This window comes from Choloepus didactylus, chromosome 2 (assembly GCF_015220235.1).
Source record: "Choloepus didactylus isolate mChoDid1 chromosome 2, mChoDid1.pri, whole genome shotgun sequence".
NCBI classification, from domain to species: domain Eukaryota; kingdom Metazoa; phylum Chordata; class Mammalia; order Pilosa; family Megalonychidae; genus Choloepus; species Choloepus didactylus.
The window spans coordinates 57,173,247-57,188,086 of NC_051308.1; the positions used below are offsets into that span (position 1 = coordinate 57,173,247).

Here is a 14,840-nt window from a genome sequence, read left to right on the forward strand (position 1 = left end):
GTCATTTACCCTAAGTTTGTAAATTATATCTTAAGTAAAAGCCAACACATCCACAGACTTCCTCTAAGGAAAATTGCCCTGCCCACAGCCCTTCTGACTTTGTGACTCTGTTTCCTCGGGCACAGAAGAGAGGGCCAAAGGTGAACACATGACCCAATGGCAGCCAATTTCCAGTCTGGCCAGCTCTGGCTCATAAAGATGAACAGAGGCACTCAGGTGGTTGTTCTCAGGAATCTGAGCTGGGAGTTATTGTGAGGAGGAGGTGTTTAGTGGAAGTGGAGGCAGAAAATTCACGACATATAGAATTTACAATCAAAGATCATTGTACACACAAGAAGCATACCACCACAACGAATTTAGACCCTCTCCGCCATCCATCCATGGCCAAGGCTTCAGGCATTGAAATGATCAGATACATAATATAAAGTCATGCTGTATGGAAGATTTAAAGAAATAAAAAATGGAATGACAAATATGAACACTAAACTAGAAATTACCAAAAATGACCAGGCATGTTTGAGAAAGAACCAAATGGATATTTTACAGGTAAAAAAAATTGATTGTTTGTGCCGCTTTGAATGTACTATGTACCCCCAAATGTCATTGCTGTAATCTTGTGTGGGCAGACCTATCAGTGTTAATTAGATTGTAATTCTTTGAGTGTTTCCATGGAGATGTGCCCCACCCAACTGTGGGTGATGACTCTGATTGGATAATTTCCATGGAGGTGTTGGCCCGCCCATTCAGGGTGGGTCTAAATTAAATTACTGGAGCACTATATAAGATCAGACAGAAGGAGCAAGCTGCTATAGCCAGGAGGGACACTTTGAAGAATGCACAGAAGCTACAGATGAGAGACAGTTTGAAGATGGCCATTGAAAGCAGACTCCTGCTCCAGAGAAGCTAAGAGAGGACAAATGCCCCAAGAGCAACTGAGAGTGACATTTTCAAGAGGAGTTGTGGCCTAGAGAGGAACATCCTGGGAGAAAGCTATTTTGAAACCAAAACTTGGAGCAGACACCAGCCACGTGACTTCCCAGCTGACAGAGGTTATTCCAACACCATTGGCCATCCTCCAGTGAAGGTACCCAATTCTTGATGCCTTACCTTGGACACTTTATGGCCTTAAGACTGTAACTGTGTAACCAAATAAACCCCCTGTATAAAAGCCAATCCATTTCTGGAGTTTTGCATTCTGGCAGCATTAGCAAACTAGAACATCATTACATTTAAAAACTCTATAGATTAAACAGCAGATTAGAGATAGCCAAAGAGAGAATTAGTAAACTAGGGGAAAGATCTGAAGAAATGACCCAAATATAATGAGCAATAAAGAGGTAAAAAATATGAAAAGGCATTAAGCAATAATGGAGGACAGAAGAAGAAAACTGAGTAAACACTAATTAGAATCTCAGGAAAGTGAATGGAGGAGAGACAATATTTGAAGATGATTTTCTAGAACTGAGGAAAGACATGAATCCATAGATAAAGGAATACAACATATACCAAGCAGAATAAACAAGAAGAAATTCATACCTAGACACATTTCAAAGAAGCTGAAGAAAAAGAGAATCAAAGAGAAGATCTGAAAATCAGTAAGAAAGAAAAGAGAAGTCACATGCAAAGGAATAACTTAAAACTTATTGTAGACTTCCCAGTAGCAGCAATGGAAGCAAGAATGTAGTGGAATCATACTGAGAAGAAAAGTGGTGGAATAATTCTGAGGAAAAAAAAAATCATCCCAACCTGGAAGTGTGTACCCAGAAAAATGTCTTTCCTAAAAAATGATGAAATAAAGACATTTTCGTAACTTTGGGACTTTGGAGTTCTGCTTTTTTCCTTTATATTACACTGTTGCTACTGATTCCCAGGTAGTTCTAGAACAACATGGTATCTCAATAACTCTCTTCTAGGAAATTCTTCTTGATTCTTCTCTGTTTCTTCCTGCCTCAACTTTTTTTTTTTAACTTTTTTTTAATTCATTTTTATTGAGATATATTCACATACCACGCAGTCATACAAAACGTACATTCAGTTGTTCACAGTACCATTATATAGTTGTGCATTCATCACCAAAATTAATTTTTGAACATTTTCATTACCAAACACACAAAAATAATAAGAATAAAAATTAAAGTGAAAAAGAATAATTAAGGTAAAAAAGAACACTGGGTGCCTTTTTTTTTTTTGCCCCCATTTTTCTATTCATTCATCCATACACTGGACAAAGGGGAGTGTGGTCCATGTGACTTTCCCAATCACATTGTTACCCCTCATAAGCTACATTTTTATACAATAGTCTTCAAGATTCAAGGGTTCTGGGGTGTAGTTTGATAGTTTCAGGTATTTACTGCTACTTATTCTAATTCATTAGAACCTAAAAATGGTTGTCTATATTGTGCGTAAGAGTGCCCACCCGAGTGACCTCTCGGCTCCTTTTGGAATCTCTCAGCCACTGAAACTTACTTCATTTCACATTCCCCTTTTGGTCAAGAAGATGTTCTCCCTCCCACGATGCTGGGTCTACATTCCTCCCCAGGAGTCATATTCTACGTTGCCAGGGAGAATCACTCCCCTGGGTGTCTGATCCCACGTAGGGGGGAGGGCAGTGATTTCACCTGCCAAGTTGGCTTAGATAGAGAGAGAGGCCTGCCTCAACTTAAGATCGGAGAATTTCTATGAAGAAAATATGCCATTTGCATTTGCCTTGTATTTGAAGGAACTCCAAGACCTAACCCCTTGGAAGTTTTCCTTCATGAAGGGCCCTGAAGAAGTCAAGGTATTGTTGCTGTACCCTAGCTGTACACTCTGCAGCAGACAGGGGAGGCTTGAACTAAGGAGATAGAGGAGCAAGTGTGGAGCTTATCATGAAGGTCCCTGAACCCCTTCTAGAAACCGTTCATGCTCCCTCGGAGGCCACAACTTGGTAAACACTGTACCTTTAAATATCTTAGTGTGAACAGAACCTGCAGGCACAGCGTTAATTAACTAAGGGTCCCTTCAGGCCTGGGGGCTGGTTTGATTTTACTTCCATTTTCCCAAGGTCAGAAATTACTTTGTAGTTCACTTGGCTCAATTTCCCTTTGAATCAGCACTAAGCCAGCTTTTAACTGAAGGTTATCTCTCCCTTGAAATGCACCAAGCTCTCAGCTAAGACTCCTGGCCTTCAATCATAAATTCTCCCTTCTTTCCTGCCCCCAGGACAAACCCTGAAGGGTGACTGATTACTTAACATTTGTTGGTGCAGACAGGAAAGGCAGCTGCCTCCCCTCAGCTAACATCTGGATCAATTTATGTGATTTCTTTCTGGGGGCTGGCATTTCTTAAATGCCTTCTCTGATCCTTCTTCACAAAAGTGGCAAAAAAGCAGAAAATAGGAGGAAGCATGGGGCAAATTAGAGGAGAGCGGTGGTGTCAAAATTGAGAGGTTGCAAAGAGGAGATAGCAGTTCAAGAGTCCTGACGCTCAGGAGACCTGAGAAGTCAGTGGAAGAGCTGCTCAATCCCTCCCATAATCTGTTTCTCAACTTCCCCAGGTGTCTGCCCCTCCTCCACACTCCTCTACACTCTCCCTTCCCTCCTTCCTTACTCTGCCCCCACCCTAACATTCCCAGGTCCTCTTCTTCCTTCTGGACCCCTGGACAAGCAAGTGATGTCAAACAGCCCTGGGAGTTCTCAGAGAAGTTCAAGACCTCAACCAGGGGCTGACAATGTGAAGGTTCTTGATGCAGCCACAGGAAAGAATTTGAGGACTAGCCAAAGAATCCAAAGACTCGTCAGTGTGTACAGCCCAGAACTTTAATGTGCAGTGAAAGTACACGCTCAAAGGGGGTGACCTTGGGCATTTTCCAGTGGAAGAGAAGCGTTCTGAGGCTGGGATTCCTGCATTATAAGGACTTGGAGGGGCTCTTCCCCTTCTGGTTATGCTAATAAGGGATTGATGAGCTGCACTTTTCATTGGTTCATTTCAGGTGCCCACCCGAGTGAGGACTGGGTGTGTGAGGGCTTGGTGTATGTGCCAAAAGGAACTTCTTGCTATGGGTCTTAGGGTCACCACCCCCTCTCTCCTTCCCTATCTAACCTGCCTTACAAGGAGCTTTGTTCCTGTGGCTTAAGACTTCACCACATTGTCCCTACTTTTCCCTTAATGGTGGTCTCTCAGGCTTGGAACCCTAGAAGTCTTACCCTCACTCTATTAGTTAAGGTAACTCTAACTGCTATAACAAAAATAAGCTAAAAATACACACGACTTAAATGGATAGAAGTTTATTTCTTGCTCACAGAAAGTCCAAAATGGTTATTTTTGATTGGCAAGGAGCTCTCCTAGTAGTGTCAGAATCTAGAATCCTTACAACCTATAGCTTTACTGTTCATCCCTGGCTCCCGAGGTGGGAAGGGAAATCAGAGAGGACTGCGCATGGCAGACTTTGATGGGCCAGGCCTGGAAGGGCTGCTTATCTTCTCACCTTCCATTGGCTAGAATCCAGTGACACGACCACAAGGGAGTCACAAAGGAGGCTGGGAAATGTAGGCTAGCCGCTTGCCTGGGGCAGGAGTGGGGCGAAGGGAGGAACCAATCTCTGCCCACCCTGCACCTTTCTCACTTTTCATGTTTTGCCTGAAGCATCTTCATCAGATACTTGTTATGGCTGGTTCGTTTGTTTTTCCAGACAGGGATGGTAAATAGGTGCCATCTCCACATCAATTCAAATTACATGACAGTGGTCTCTGGGGCACTCTTTTGAGAAGCATTCTGAGGCTGCAGTGGGTTTTGAGAACCAGGATTGACTGGAGCAGAAGGGTGTGGTAGAACTGATATCATTTATTGGCCATCTTGCTCCACAGCATTATTTTGGGTTTATTTCCCTAGTGGTCAACTGCTCTCAATGGCAGGTGCCATCACCCCAGAGGCCCATTGCCTTTTCATGGTTTCCTTCCAGCCATCCCCAGGACATTGGTCCCCTTTCCTATTTCACAACTGTAACCCCTCTGGGCTTAGTCTCTTTGTTCCTATTTAGGGTCTAAAGAACACCTCCAGTTCTCAGCTGATATGCAGAGCAGAACCATCTTGCACAAGGTTAGTCAGGGAAAAGGAGCAAATTATCAAAGTCCTTAAAAGGCAGTTCCATGATGCGGGTGACATTGAACTAGTGGGGTGCATGTCACAGTGCAGTTTTAGGAAGCAGCCTGATGGGGTGAGCAGGGAGACTCTAGAAGTATGGTGGAAGCAGGGAGCAAGGAGGGCAGCCAGAGATCCTGAGCCAGAAGGTGATGCAGGTCTTATCAAAGTGGTAAAGAAATCTGGTTCAGAGGCCCCTTCTCACTGCTTCCCACAACAGATCCCTGCCTCCACTCCAACTTATGCTATTATGGCTGCAGCACTGAGCACTAAGTTCATGGTGTAAAAGAATTATTGCCCAGTCACACTCTGCTAGTTTGGATGTATTATGTCCTGCAAAAAGCCATATTCTTTAATGCAATCTTGTGGGGGCAGACATAAGTGTTGATTAGGTTGGAATCTTTGGATTATGTTGTTCCATGGAGATGTGGCCCACCCAGCCATGGGTAATACCTTTGATTAGATTATTTCCATGGAGATGTGGCCCCACCCATTCAGCATGGGTCTTGATTTAATCACTGCAGTCCTATAAAAGAGCTCATAAATAGAAGGACCTCAGAGCAGCTAAGAGTGACATTTTGGAGAGCAGCTGAGAGAAACATTTTGAAGACGGCCACTGAAAACAGACTTCTGCTGACACTTTGGAAATGCTAGCCCAGAGTTTGCTCCAGAGAAGCTAAGAGAGGACGAAACGCCCCAAGAGCAACAGTTTGAAGAATGCACAGGGGCTGAAAGAGGAACTGGAACACAACCTGGGATCAGCAGACCCAGCCATGTGCCTTCCAAGCTAACAGAGGTTTTCCGGATGCCATTGGCCCTCCTTCGGTGAAGGTATACTCATGTTGAAGCCTTAATATGGACATGGCCTTCAGACTGTAAATTTGTAACCCCCTTTATAAAAGCCAATGCATTTCTGGTATTTCGCATAAGAGCGGCATTAGCAAACCGGAACACACTCCTACAGAGATCATCATTTGTCATTTGTACTGACCTTTTGTCATTACACCAAATTGTCCCTGTCCCTTCCTGCTTAGCTAACAAGATGAAAATATATTCAAATTCCTTCCTCAGGTATGCTTCTCCAAGGTAACACATTTCCCAATTAATCCAGTCTTGAGGGGCAGGAGTGATTGGGCAAGGATTTCAAATCCCTAAACCTGAAAAGGGAAATAAATGGCCTGGGCAAAGTTCTCAATGCTTGGTATTCATCAGAAACACCTGGATTGATTGTTAAAATGATAAGTCCCTGGGCTCCAACAACAATCTCCAGAGGTAGAGTCCCCTTAGCTGTGTCAACAGCTCCACAGATAATTGAGATGCACACAAAACTTTGGGAACTGCTGGCTTAAGGAAGTCAGTCCTATGGATTCTGCAATAAGAGATGCTCCAGAGAAACTCTGAAATATCATAATTCTATAATAAGAGGACTAGAAGTGGGAGCAGTAATGATAACAAGCACTTACTAGCCATTTACCAGGTGCTAGGTTCAACTTACAAGTGCCTTCCACGTTTTATTTCCTCCTCACTGTAACCCTATCAAGTAGGTACTACTATTATCCCCATTTTAAAGGTTAGAAACTGAGGCATAGAGAGGGTTTTCCCAAGAACACATAGCTTGCAAGAAGCAAAACCTGAATTTGATCCCAGAAAGTCTTATTCCAAAGTTGCTGCACTTAGCCATTACTTCATACTATTGTCCCATCCTAACTGGCCTTTTCCCCTGTTTTAATAGGTGTGGAGGTGTGAGGACCCAGGGCCCATGCCCCCTCCCCCCACAGTGAAAGTTAGTTATTACACATAGCCGCATACTTGACCTGGACAGATGTTAAAAGCCATCGGTCTTCCCCAGAGGGGTAAAGAATGTATAAATGGTATTGTAAACAAAGCACCCAAACTCCCCTCCCCGATCACAATTGATAATAAATCTCCACATCCCTATGTCACAAGACCCTGCCAAAACTCTGTTCTCACACCCTATGGAATGTCCTTGTCCTAACCCTTATAAAACACCCCCTGGCATCCCCACCCCCACCCCACCCCTACCCGGCTCTTTGTGGGACACTAACTTCCATCTTTCCTCAGTTGGCTGCCACCAAGAAGATTCATCTCCTGTCAGTAAGTCCTATTAAACTCATGTCTAAATCTGGCATGTTCTTTGGTCTTGGGGCTGAGTTGGGTTGGAACAGGGGGTTGAAGAGGGAGCGGGAGTCTAGAGAAAAACTGAGAGGAAGAAGATGGAAGGATTGTTGAGCTCCATCTTTCCCACCCATCCCCAATCTCCCCCACACTAACAAGAGGAAGATAATGAAGAGGGTTAGACAGGGAGTTATGAGGAAGAAATCCCTCTTCTATTTATATTTCAGTACAGTCACTCAGCAAATGACACCCTGCTGACCCATCCATTCTTCCAAGACTTGTCAAAGTCTGCCATGCCCTATTTCTTCACTGACACCTAACAAGGTCCTACTGATCCTTCAAGGCTCCCTGGAAAGCCTTAGATAACTCTCCACCCTACCAGAGCCTAAAACTGTCCATTCCTCTAATGACTTCAAGACCTTCTTTTGCAGTTTTATGTGTTCAGACCTTTCTCTACTCGTGTTTCTTGAAAGCAGGAACTCTGTGATCCTGTTTGTCATTGTTGTCCCTATGCTTGGCACATAGGGACAGTCAAGAAATGTTGAAAAACGAGGGAATGAGGAAGTGAAATATTTATTGAACATGCACTATGTTCCAGACACCACTAGACCTTGTGGATCTATGAGAATGTATAGACACTGCTCCTGCTTGTAAGGACTATACAATCCTCTTAAGATGTGCAAATGTGCCCCCAAGAAAAGTTAGGACCGGAGGTAGCACTGACTCACTCTCTGCAGGTCAGTCAGTGCCCTGATTCCTCTTTTCTTCCTGGTGTAAAGGGAACATTCCCTAAGATTCTGTTACCTCCTGTTTGTTTCCACAGAGAGATATCTTGAAATAGAAAGACCTCAAGTAGTCTCGGCTTGGAAGGTGGGAGAAACCAGGGAGGAGAAGCTGGAAAGGCCACTTCTCACTTGCACTGAGGTAGGGAAGCTGGTGGCACAGTGAGGAGGACATGAACTTTGACAGAGATCCTGGAAACCTGATGAAGAAATGAGAGGCTTCTCGGGAAGCCAGGCTGGGGAAGAACATGTTCCTGGGGGGTGATTTTATTTCTTGGGCACCAGCCCAAGGCTGCATTCCATAGTCCTTATATTTGAGAGTCCTTATATAGGCTGCCTCCCTAGTGCTCCCTCCCTCCAGCCAGCTCTGCTGAGAGCCCAGGAACCCTCAGACCAGATCATCTTCCCCAGTTTGTTGCACAATATTTGTTTGGGCCTTGCATACTAATTGACTCCACTCTGCAGCTCCAGGGACTTAATTGTGAGCCCATAATGACCCCTTCTGTCCTCAGATAGGAATGTGCACAGGCTTGTAGCAGGAACCTGGGATTGCACGGGGGACAGAAAGAAGGCTGGAGGAGGGGAGGGAACTCATGGATGGTAAGCACTTTCTGAATTGACGCATGATCATCTTCTGAAGGATGAGATGAAGCAATAAAGTCAGGAGGTCCGGCCAGGGCCACAGAGGTCAGGAAGGAGACAGAGGCAACCCATTAATTTTCCCATTAGAACACCAGATGTCAGGACACAGAGTGGAACAGTTAATGTATCTCCCAGATCTTGGTTATTTTCTTTGTCTTCTGATCCCAGACACATCCCAAATGAGTTGTCCAGGCCTGGACAGTCCCTCAGCAGAGACTGGATGGATGAAGTCAGGGCTGAGAGGTCAGCACTGCCAACAGGATTCGAGATCCCCAGGGAACCCAATCTGTCTTCTCTCCATAGTAAGTCCTTCTGAGCTGCCCCTGCAGGTGGCCTTGCCTTGGTTCCCACTCCAGCAGGGGCCACAGTACAGTCCTTGTGTCCTAATTCTGGTCCCAGGCAGGAGGGATTTAAGATGCTTAAGCCCAGGGCTGGCTGTTTATCTACCTCTGACTCTGGGCCCCAGGTCTGACAACCAGCTTTCTTCTTCATTCTTGAGGCCCAAGGACCTTACAGCCCAAGGACCCAGGCCTCTCCCGCAGTCTGATAGTGACAGTTTGATCTGGTGAATCCCTGCCTCTGGGAGCTAATATCCTGGCCCTCTTACTCTTTCCCAGGGACAGCAAATCCCTGCTAGGCACCCATGGTAGCTGTTGTGAATCAATCACATCACTCGTGCTACTTTTTATGCAGAAGTCAGATTTAAACCCCATCCCTTGCTTAGCGCTCCATACAGCCACTACGAATCCAGCAGACCTATCATGGGAGACAAAACCTATTTGTTCTCCCAGCTTTTTCCATTTCTTCCCCAGGACCCATATTCCTGCCAACAGTTAAGGCCCCCTCATAGGCCTGGATGGCCACAATTTCCAAACCTGGCCATTCTGCATTGGGATCTCAACTCTAAGAGCTCCTGTTCCATTACCTGCTCTATCCCCCTACCCCTACCCCATCCCATCCCACCGTGTTCTGCCTGCCAGGCTAGACCCCTCTCAGCCCCTGCAGCTGGGTTCTCTAGCAACTGCCTGTCCCCACCCCAGGGCAGAGCCCAGCTCTTTCCTATCTCCCTTGAGGGGCTACAGTGCATCAGTCTGTGCCCCAAATATGACAAGAAGCTGCTGAGTATGATTATGATTTCAACTCATTTTCCCTCCTAATCTCAGAGGGAAATTTGTGTTATTCTACCCAAGTTGGGAAAAGAGGAATTTTTAAGGTGCAAAGAAGGTGCAGGAGTCTTCTCTGGCTCTTAAACAAAGTGGAGAAACATCCCCTGATCATGCTGAACAAAGTCCTGTTGCCTGATGCACACCAGAATCAATTAAGTGGCACTGGGATTTTGAGAAGAGAAAGAGTTTATTAAGGAAAGGCTAGCCTTGCAAAGACAGGATGACAGTTCCTCAAATCTGTCTCCCCAGACGGGGGAAACTTTCAGTGTTTTACAGCATTCAAAGGCAGGCAGGTCTAGAGATAGTCTAATCTCTGAGTATGTGCAGATTGATTACTTGCTTAGCTCATATGAAGTTTAAGATTTAGGCCATTGCATGTGTCAGGCACAGGCTAACTCTGATTAGAACTGGCTTGGTCAGTTCTAGACTGATGTTATTTCATTAATAAACATTGAGGGCCTACACACAGGAGTACCAGACTTCAGGGTTGAAACAGAAGAAAAGGGGATACATGCTGGTCCAGTCACGAGTTATTATGCGGTTATAAAATATAGTAACATCAGTGAAGAAACAGGACATCTAGTTTCCAGTTCAGTGAGTTACAACAGTTTCAGATAATTGCTTCTGGCTACATAACAATATATCAGAAAGTTAGAAAGCCTTCAGATAATGATTCAGTAACTATAATTATATCTGTTAGCATTTGGTTACAGTCCTAGAAATTAAGCAGGACCACCAGCTATATTCAAGTTCTGCCCTATTGAAAAACCAAAGTGCATAATCTCTATTTACCTCAGTGCAGTCCCAGGTTTCACTCAGCAACAAACTCTCCTTTTGCACCTCTTTTGTGCTGCTTGCTGCCAAGTACAGAGATGTCTAAATATGACACTGTCCTTGCCCCAGAGGGGCTTGAAGCCCACCTCCTCAATACGCCTTTTTGGGAATCCTAGGATCCTGACTTAATCATGGAGATCTAAGGTACTGGTTTCCAAACGTTGTGCTTCAGCAAATCCTACCTGCTTGTTAAAGTGCGGATTCCTGGGCCCCACCGTATTCTGACAGGATCCCCTTGATTGGGGTCTGAGAATCTGTATTTATAACTTCCTAGAGCAGTGATTCTCAAAGTGTAGGTCCCAGATCAACAGTATCAGCAACACCTGGGAACTTACTGGAAATGCAAATTCTTGCACTGTACCCCAGACTCACTGTATCAGAGACTCTGGGGAGGGGACCCAGCCATTTGTATTTTAACAACCTTCCCGAAGACTGTTGCTGCAAAGGAGAGGCTAGGCCTCCCTATAATTGTGCCTAAGAGCCTCCTCCCGAATGCCTCTTTGTTGCTCAGATGTGGCCGTCTCTCTCTAGCTAAGCCAACTTGAAAGGTAAAATCACTGCCCTCCCCGCTATGTGGGATCAGACACCCAGGGGAGTGAATCTCCTTGGCAACGTGGAATATGACTCCCGGGGAGGAATGTAGACCCGGCATCGTGGGACGGAGAACATCTTCTTGACCAAAAGGGGGATGTGAAAGGAAATGGAATAAGCTTCAGTGGCAGAGAGATTCCAAAAGGAGCCGAGAGGTCACTCTGGTGGGCACTCTTATGCACAATATAGACAACCCTTTTTAGGTTCTAAAGAATTGGGGTAGTTGGTGGTAGATACCTGAAACTATCAAACTACAACCTAGAACCCATGAATCTCAAAGACAATTGTATAAAAATGTAGCTTATGAGGGGTGATAATGGGATTGGGAAAGCCATAAGGACCACACTCCCTTTGTCTAGTTTATGGATGGATGAGTAGAAAAATAGGTGAAGGAAACAAACAAACAAACAGACAAAGGTACCCAGTGTTCTTTTTTACTTTAATTGCTCTTTTTCACTTTAATTATTATTCTTGTTATTTTTGTGTGTGTGCTAATGAAGGTGTCAGGGATTGATTTAGGTGATGAATGTACAACTATGTAATGGTACTGTGAACAATCGAATGTACGATTTGTTTTGTATGACTGCGTGGTATGTGAATATATCTCAATAAAATGAAGACTTAAAACAAAACAAAACAAAAAAAAACAACCTTCCCGAAGAATCTAATGCACACTAAAGTCTAGGGACTACTGCCCTAGGTGATTCTGAGGTGGATTCAAGTTCGGAGCCATCCATCCAAGGGATCCTCTAGAATTCTGATTCCAGCTGTGACCCCTTTGAGCACATCCATCATAGCTGAAGTGGTAGAGAGCAAAAACACTGCGACATCTTTAGTCTTTTCTAGGAGACTCGCCTGTTGAAAGGAGGGGCCCAGAATGGACAAGTTCTCCAGGACTGTTGATACACCTGGCAGCAGTTTCTGCTGGCCCACTAGACAGACAGCCAGCCAGCAGCTCTTCTGAAAGGCTCTATTCAAAGCTGTTAGAAGAGCAAACACCACTGCGTTTTTCCTTTCTGCTGCACCTGGGGCTGTGACCAGAACTGTTGGCAGCCACAGCCGTGGCCCCAGCAAAGGGATGGGGCAAAAAAAGATCAATCCTCACCTGCTGGGGAGCTGGGCCCCTGGGAAGGAGCTAGCCAGGGGGTTTGGAAGAGGGAATGTCCACCGGAAATAGGGCCAATTCCTTGGACCAGGAAAACCAACCCCTTATCCGCATCCCTAGCACAGGGCTTGCATTTAGAAGATGCCTGAGTGGCAGACTGTGCTGAATGCTCACACAGATGGAGTCTCGGGGGATTTCCCAGTCTGAAGGGTCACATGGGCAGGCTGACCACCCACAGACAATCCAGCAGCAATATCAAAACCAAGATGGAAACCTATGTCATGACCCAGTCAAGGGTCAGGGCATCTCAGGATTGGAGCTGTTGACCTCTCTAGTTGCAGGCATAGATTTGCATCTATACCATCTTTTGTGGCCCACAACACATGACCAAAGCAGGGCTCAGTGCACACAGGCTCTGTGCTGAACTGGCCGCTGCACAGAGGAAATTACATAGATGCACATCCTGCCTCAAGGGTCTAGCAGTCTTAATCATTTCCACAAGGCAGTACAAGTCTTGGTTTCTGGTTTCAATCATTGTTTATTTTTTTTAATCTCCTTTCCTCTGATTCACTAAGGAACCAGGAATCAGCCCTCTGGTGTTTTATGAAATCATAAGGTTTTGACTATGTTGAATTTGAACCCCATCACCACTCATATTCCAGGAAACACTTCTTCTTAGCAGTGTGATTGGGTAACTTTCCCAGCCTCAATCTCCCTGCCTGTAAAATAGGGATAATAATGCCAACCTCATAATACCCTTACATCACATTACAGACATGTAACAAAATCTAGTTTCCAACCTCCTTTCTCCTTCAGGTTGGAGAAGCGAATGCCCGAAGCCACAAATTGTAGAAGTGGGGCTTGAGTCCTGATTTCCTGTCTCTCCATGCAGGATACCACCCTCCCCGGTCCCCCAAACTTGGAGCACAGCTGCTGACCTTTCCTTGGCTGACTCAGTTCCCATCGGCAGCTTTTACTCTCTTGCTGATCTCCACCTTCATCTGGCTCTCCCTAAAATAAAATATTTTATACATGAATCATGCTTTATAATTTACAAAGCACCAACAATACCCAAGTTTTCACTTGATCCAACTTTTTGTTGATCCCATTTTATAGATGAGGAAACTAAGGACCAGAGAGATTAAAGTAATTATCCTAAGATCTTACAATAAATAAGCGGTAGAGCTGAGACTGAACCCAAAATCCTGACTCTTTCTTAAAAGTATTATTTCTTATGAAGCGTAACACGTACAGAAAAGTGCACAGAACACAAGGAAAGCAACCCCCCAGGTGACCACCACCAGGTCAAGGAATAGCACATTGCCTGCCTCCCAGATGCCCCCTGCCAACCAGTCCCCCTTCTCTCCTTCCTCTAAGGTAGCCTCCTTTCACCCAGCCAGTGTCCTTTCTACTGGCCTACACATCCTATTCTGACTTTTGTGCCATTAAGAATCAACAGAGGAAGCAGGGAAAAGATAGAAACTGGTTTTGTCCCTAAGACTCAGGATTTCCCTGAAGTTATGCCTCTCTAGGGTTCTCCTTTCTTTAGGAGGGGAAAAAAATCCTCCCAACTGGTCTTGACATTTACAGAACCACAAAAGCTGGGAGTGGCTGCCACTTTTTAAAAGCAGTTAAGCCACAGACTTTTAACAAGAAGGGAGGGAGGAAGGGAGGGCAGAAGGATAGGCCCAAGGGCTGGGATCGTGGATGGGTTAAAGAAACAAAACAATAATTATCCAGTCCCCCAGGGCAGCCTGTCTGCCACTTCTCCCTCCCTCCCTCCCCTCAGAGATGTCCCTGTTATGATGGCAGGAGGCAGCAAGATCAACAGGTTTTTAACCTCATCTCGCCCAAAGGCAGGGGAAAGCCCCACTGCTTTCTGGTCCTTCCTGCCTCAGTTTATGACCTCTCTCTTCTCCAAGAGTCTGCGTTCCTGCTCTGGCTATCAGAGGACAGGGCAAGAGAAAGGGGAAGAAGAGCATGGAGGCTACTCAGAAAGCTCCTGCCAGGAATTTGAGCTGACATTCCCTTGCCTGACTTCTGGAAAGTCACTTAACCCCTCTGGGCTGCGATCCTGCACTCTGAAGCAAGGGCAATGTCAAGTCCCTCTGGGATGGTGATGAATTCACACTGATGCAGACACAACATGCTCAGTCAGGCTCCCAGAGGAGAGGAGAGACGCAGATGGGTCGTTCTGTAGTAGACAAGCCTCCAGGGGCTGCCCCAGGGAGAGGCTCAAGGCAGCAAAATGAGGGCTTCTGGAGGGACAACAGGAGCTCAGGGAAGTGACAGCCCAGCCAGCTCAGCTGTCGATTACAATCAGCACCACTCTCCCCCTGGGCTGGGGAGGCCGTGACCGAGGCACTGGGCAGGACAGTGCCGAGGGCAGAGAGGCTTTCTCTGCTCAGTCATCTGTTGCTTCTCCTTAGGCCAAGGTAGGCCCGGTCCCTGAGCCCCTAGAGAAAT

The 14,840-nt window shown here is 45.5% G+C and overlaps 1 long non-coding RNA gene across 3 annotated transcripts in view; it reads right to left on the reverse strand.

Annotated features, from left to right (window-relative positions):
- Positions 1-14,840, reverse strand: part of LOC119526119 — a 111,076-nt gene that overhangs the window by 74,818 nt on the left and 21,418 nt on the right. For 2 of the 3 annotated variants that reach the window (XR_005215116.1, XR_005215115.1), the window contains exon 2: positions 13,313-13,385. The exons of the other annotated variant lie outside the window; for it this stretch is intronic. This is a non-coding gene — a long non-coding RNA (uncharacterized LOC119526119). The remainder of the gene's footprint in view (positions 1-13,312; positions 13,386-14,840) is intronic. 3 annotated transcript variants of the gene reach the window in all.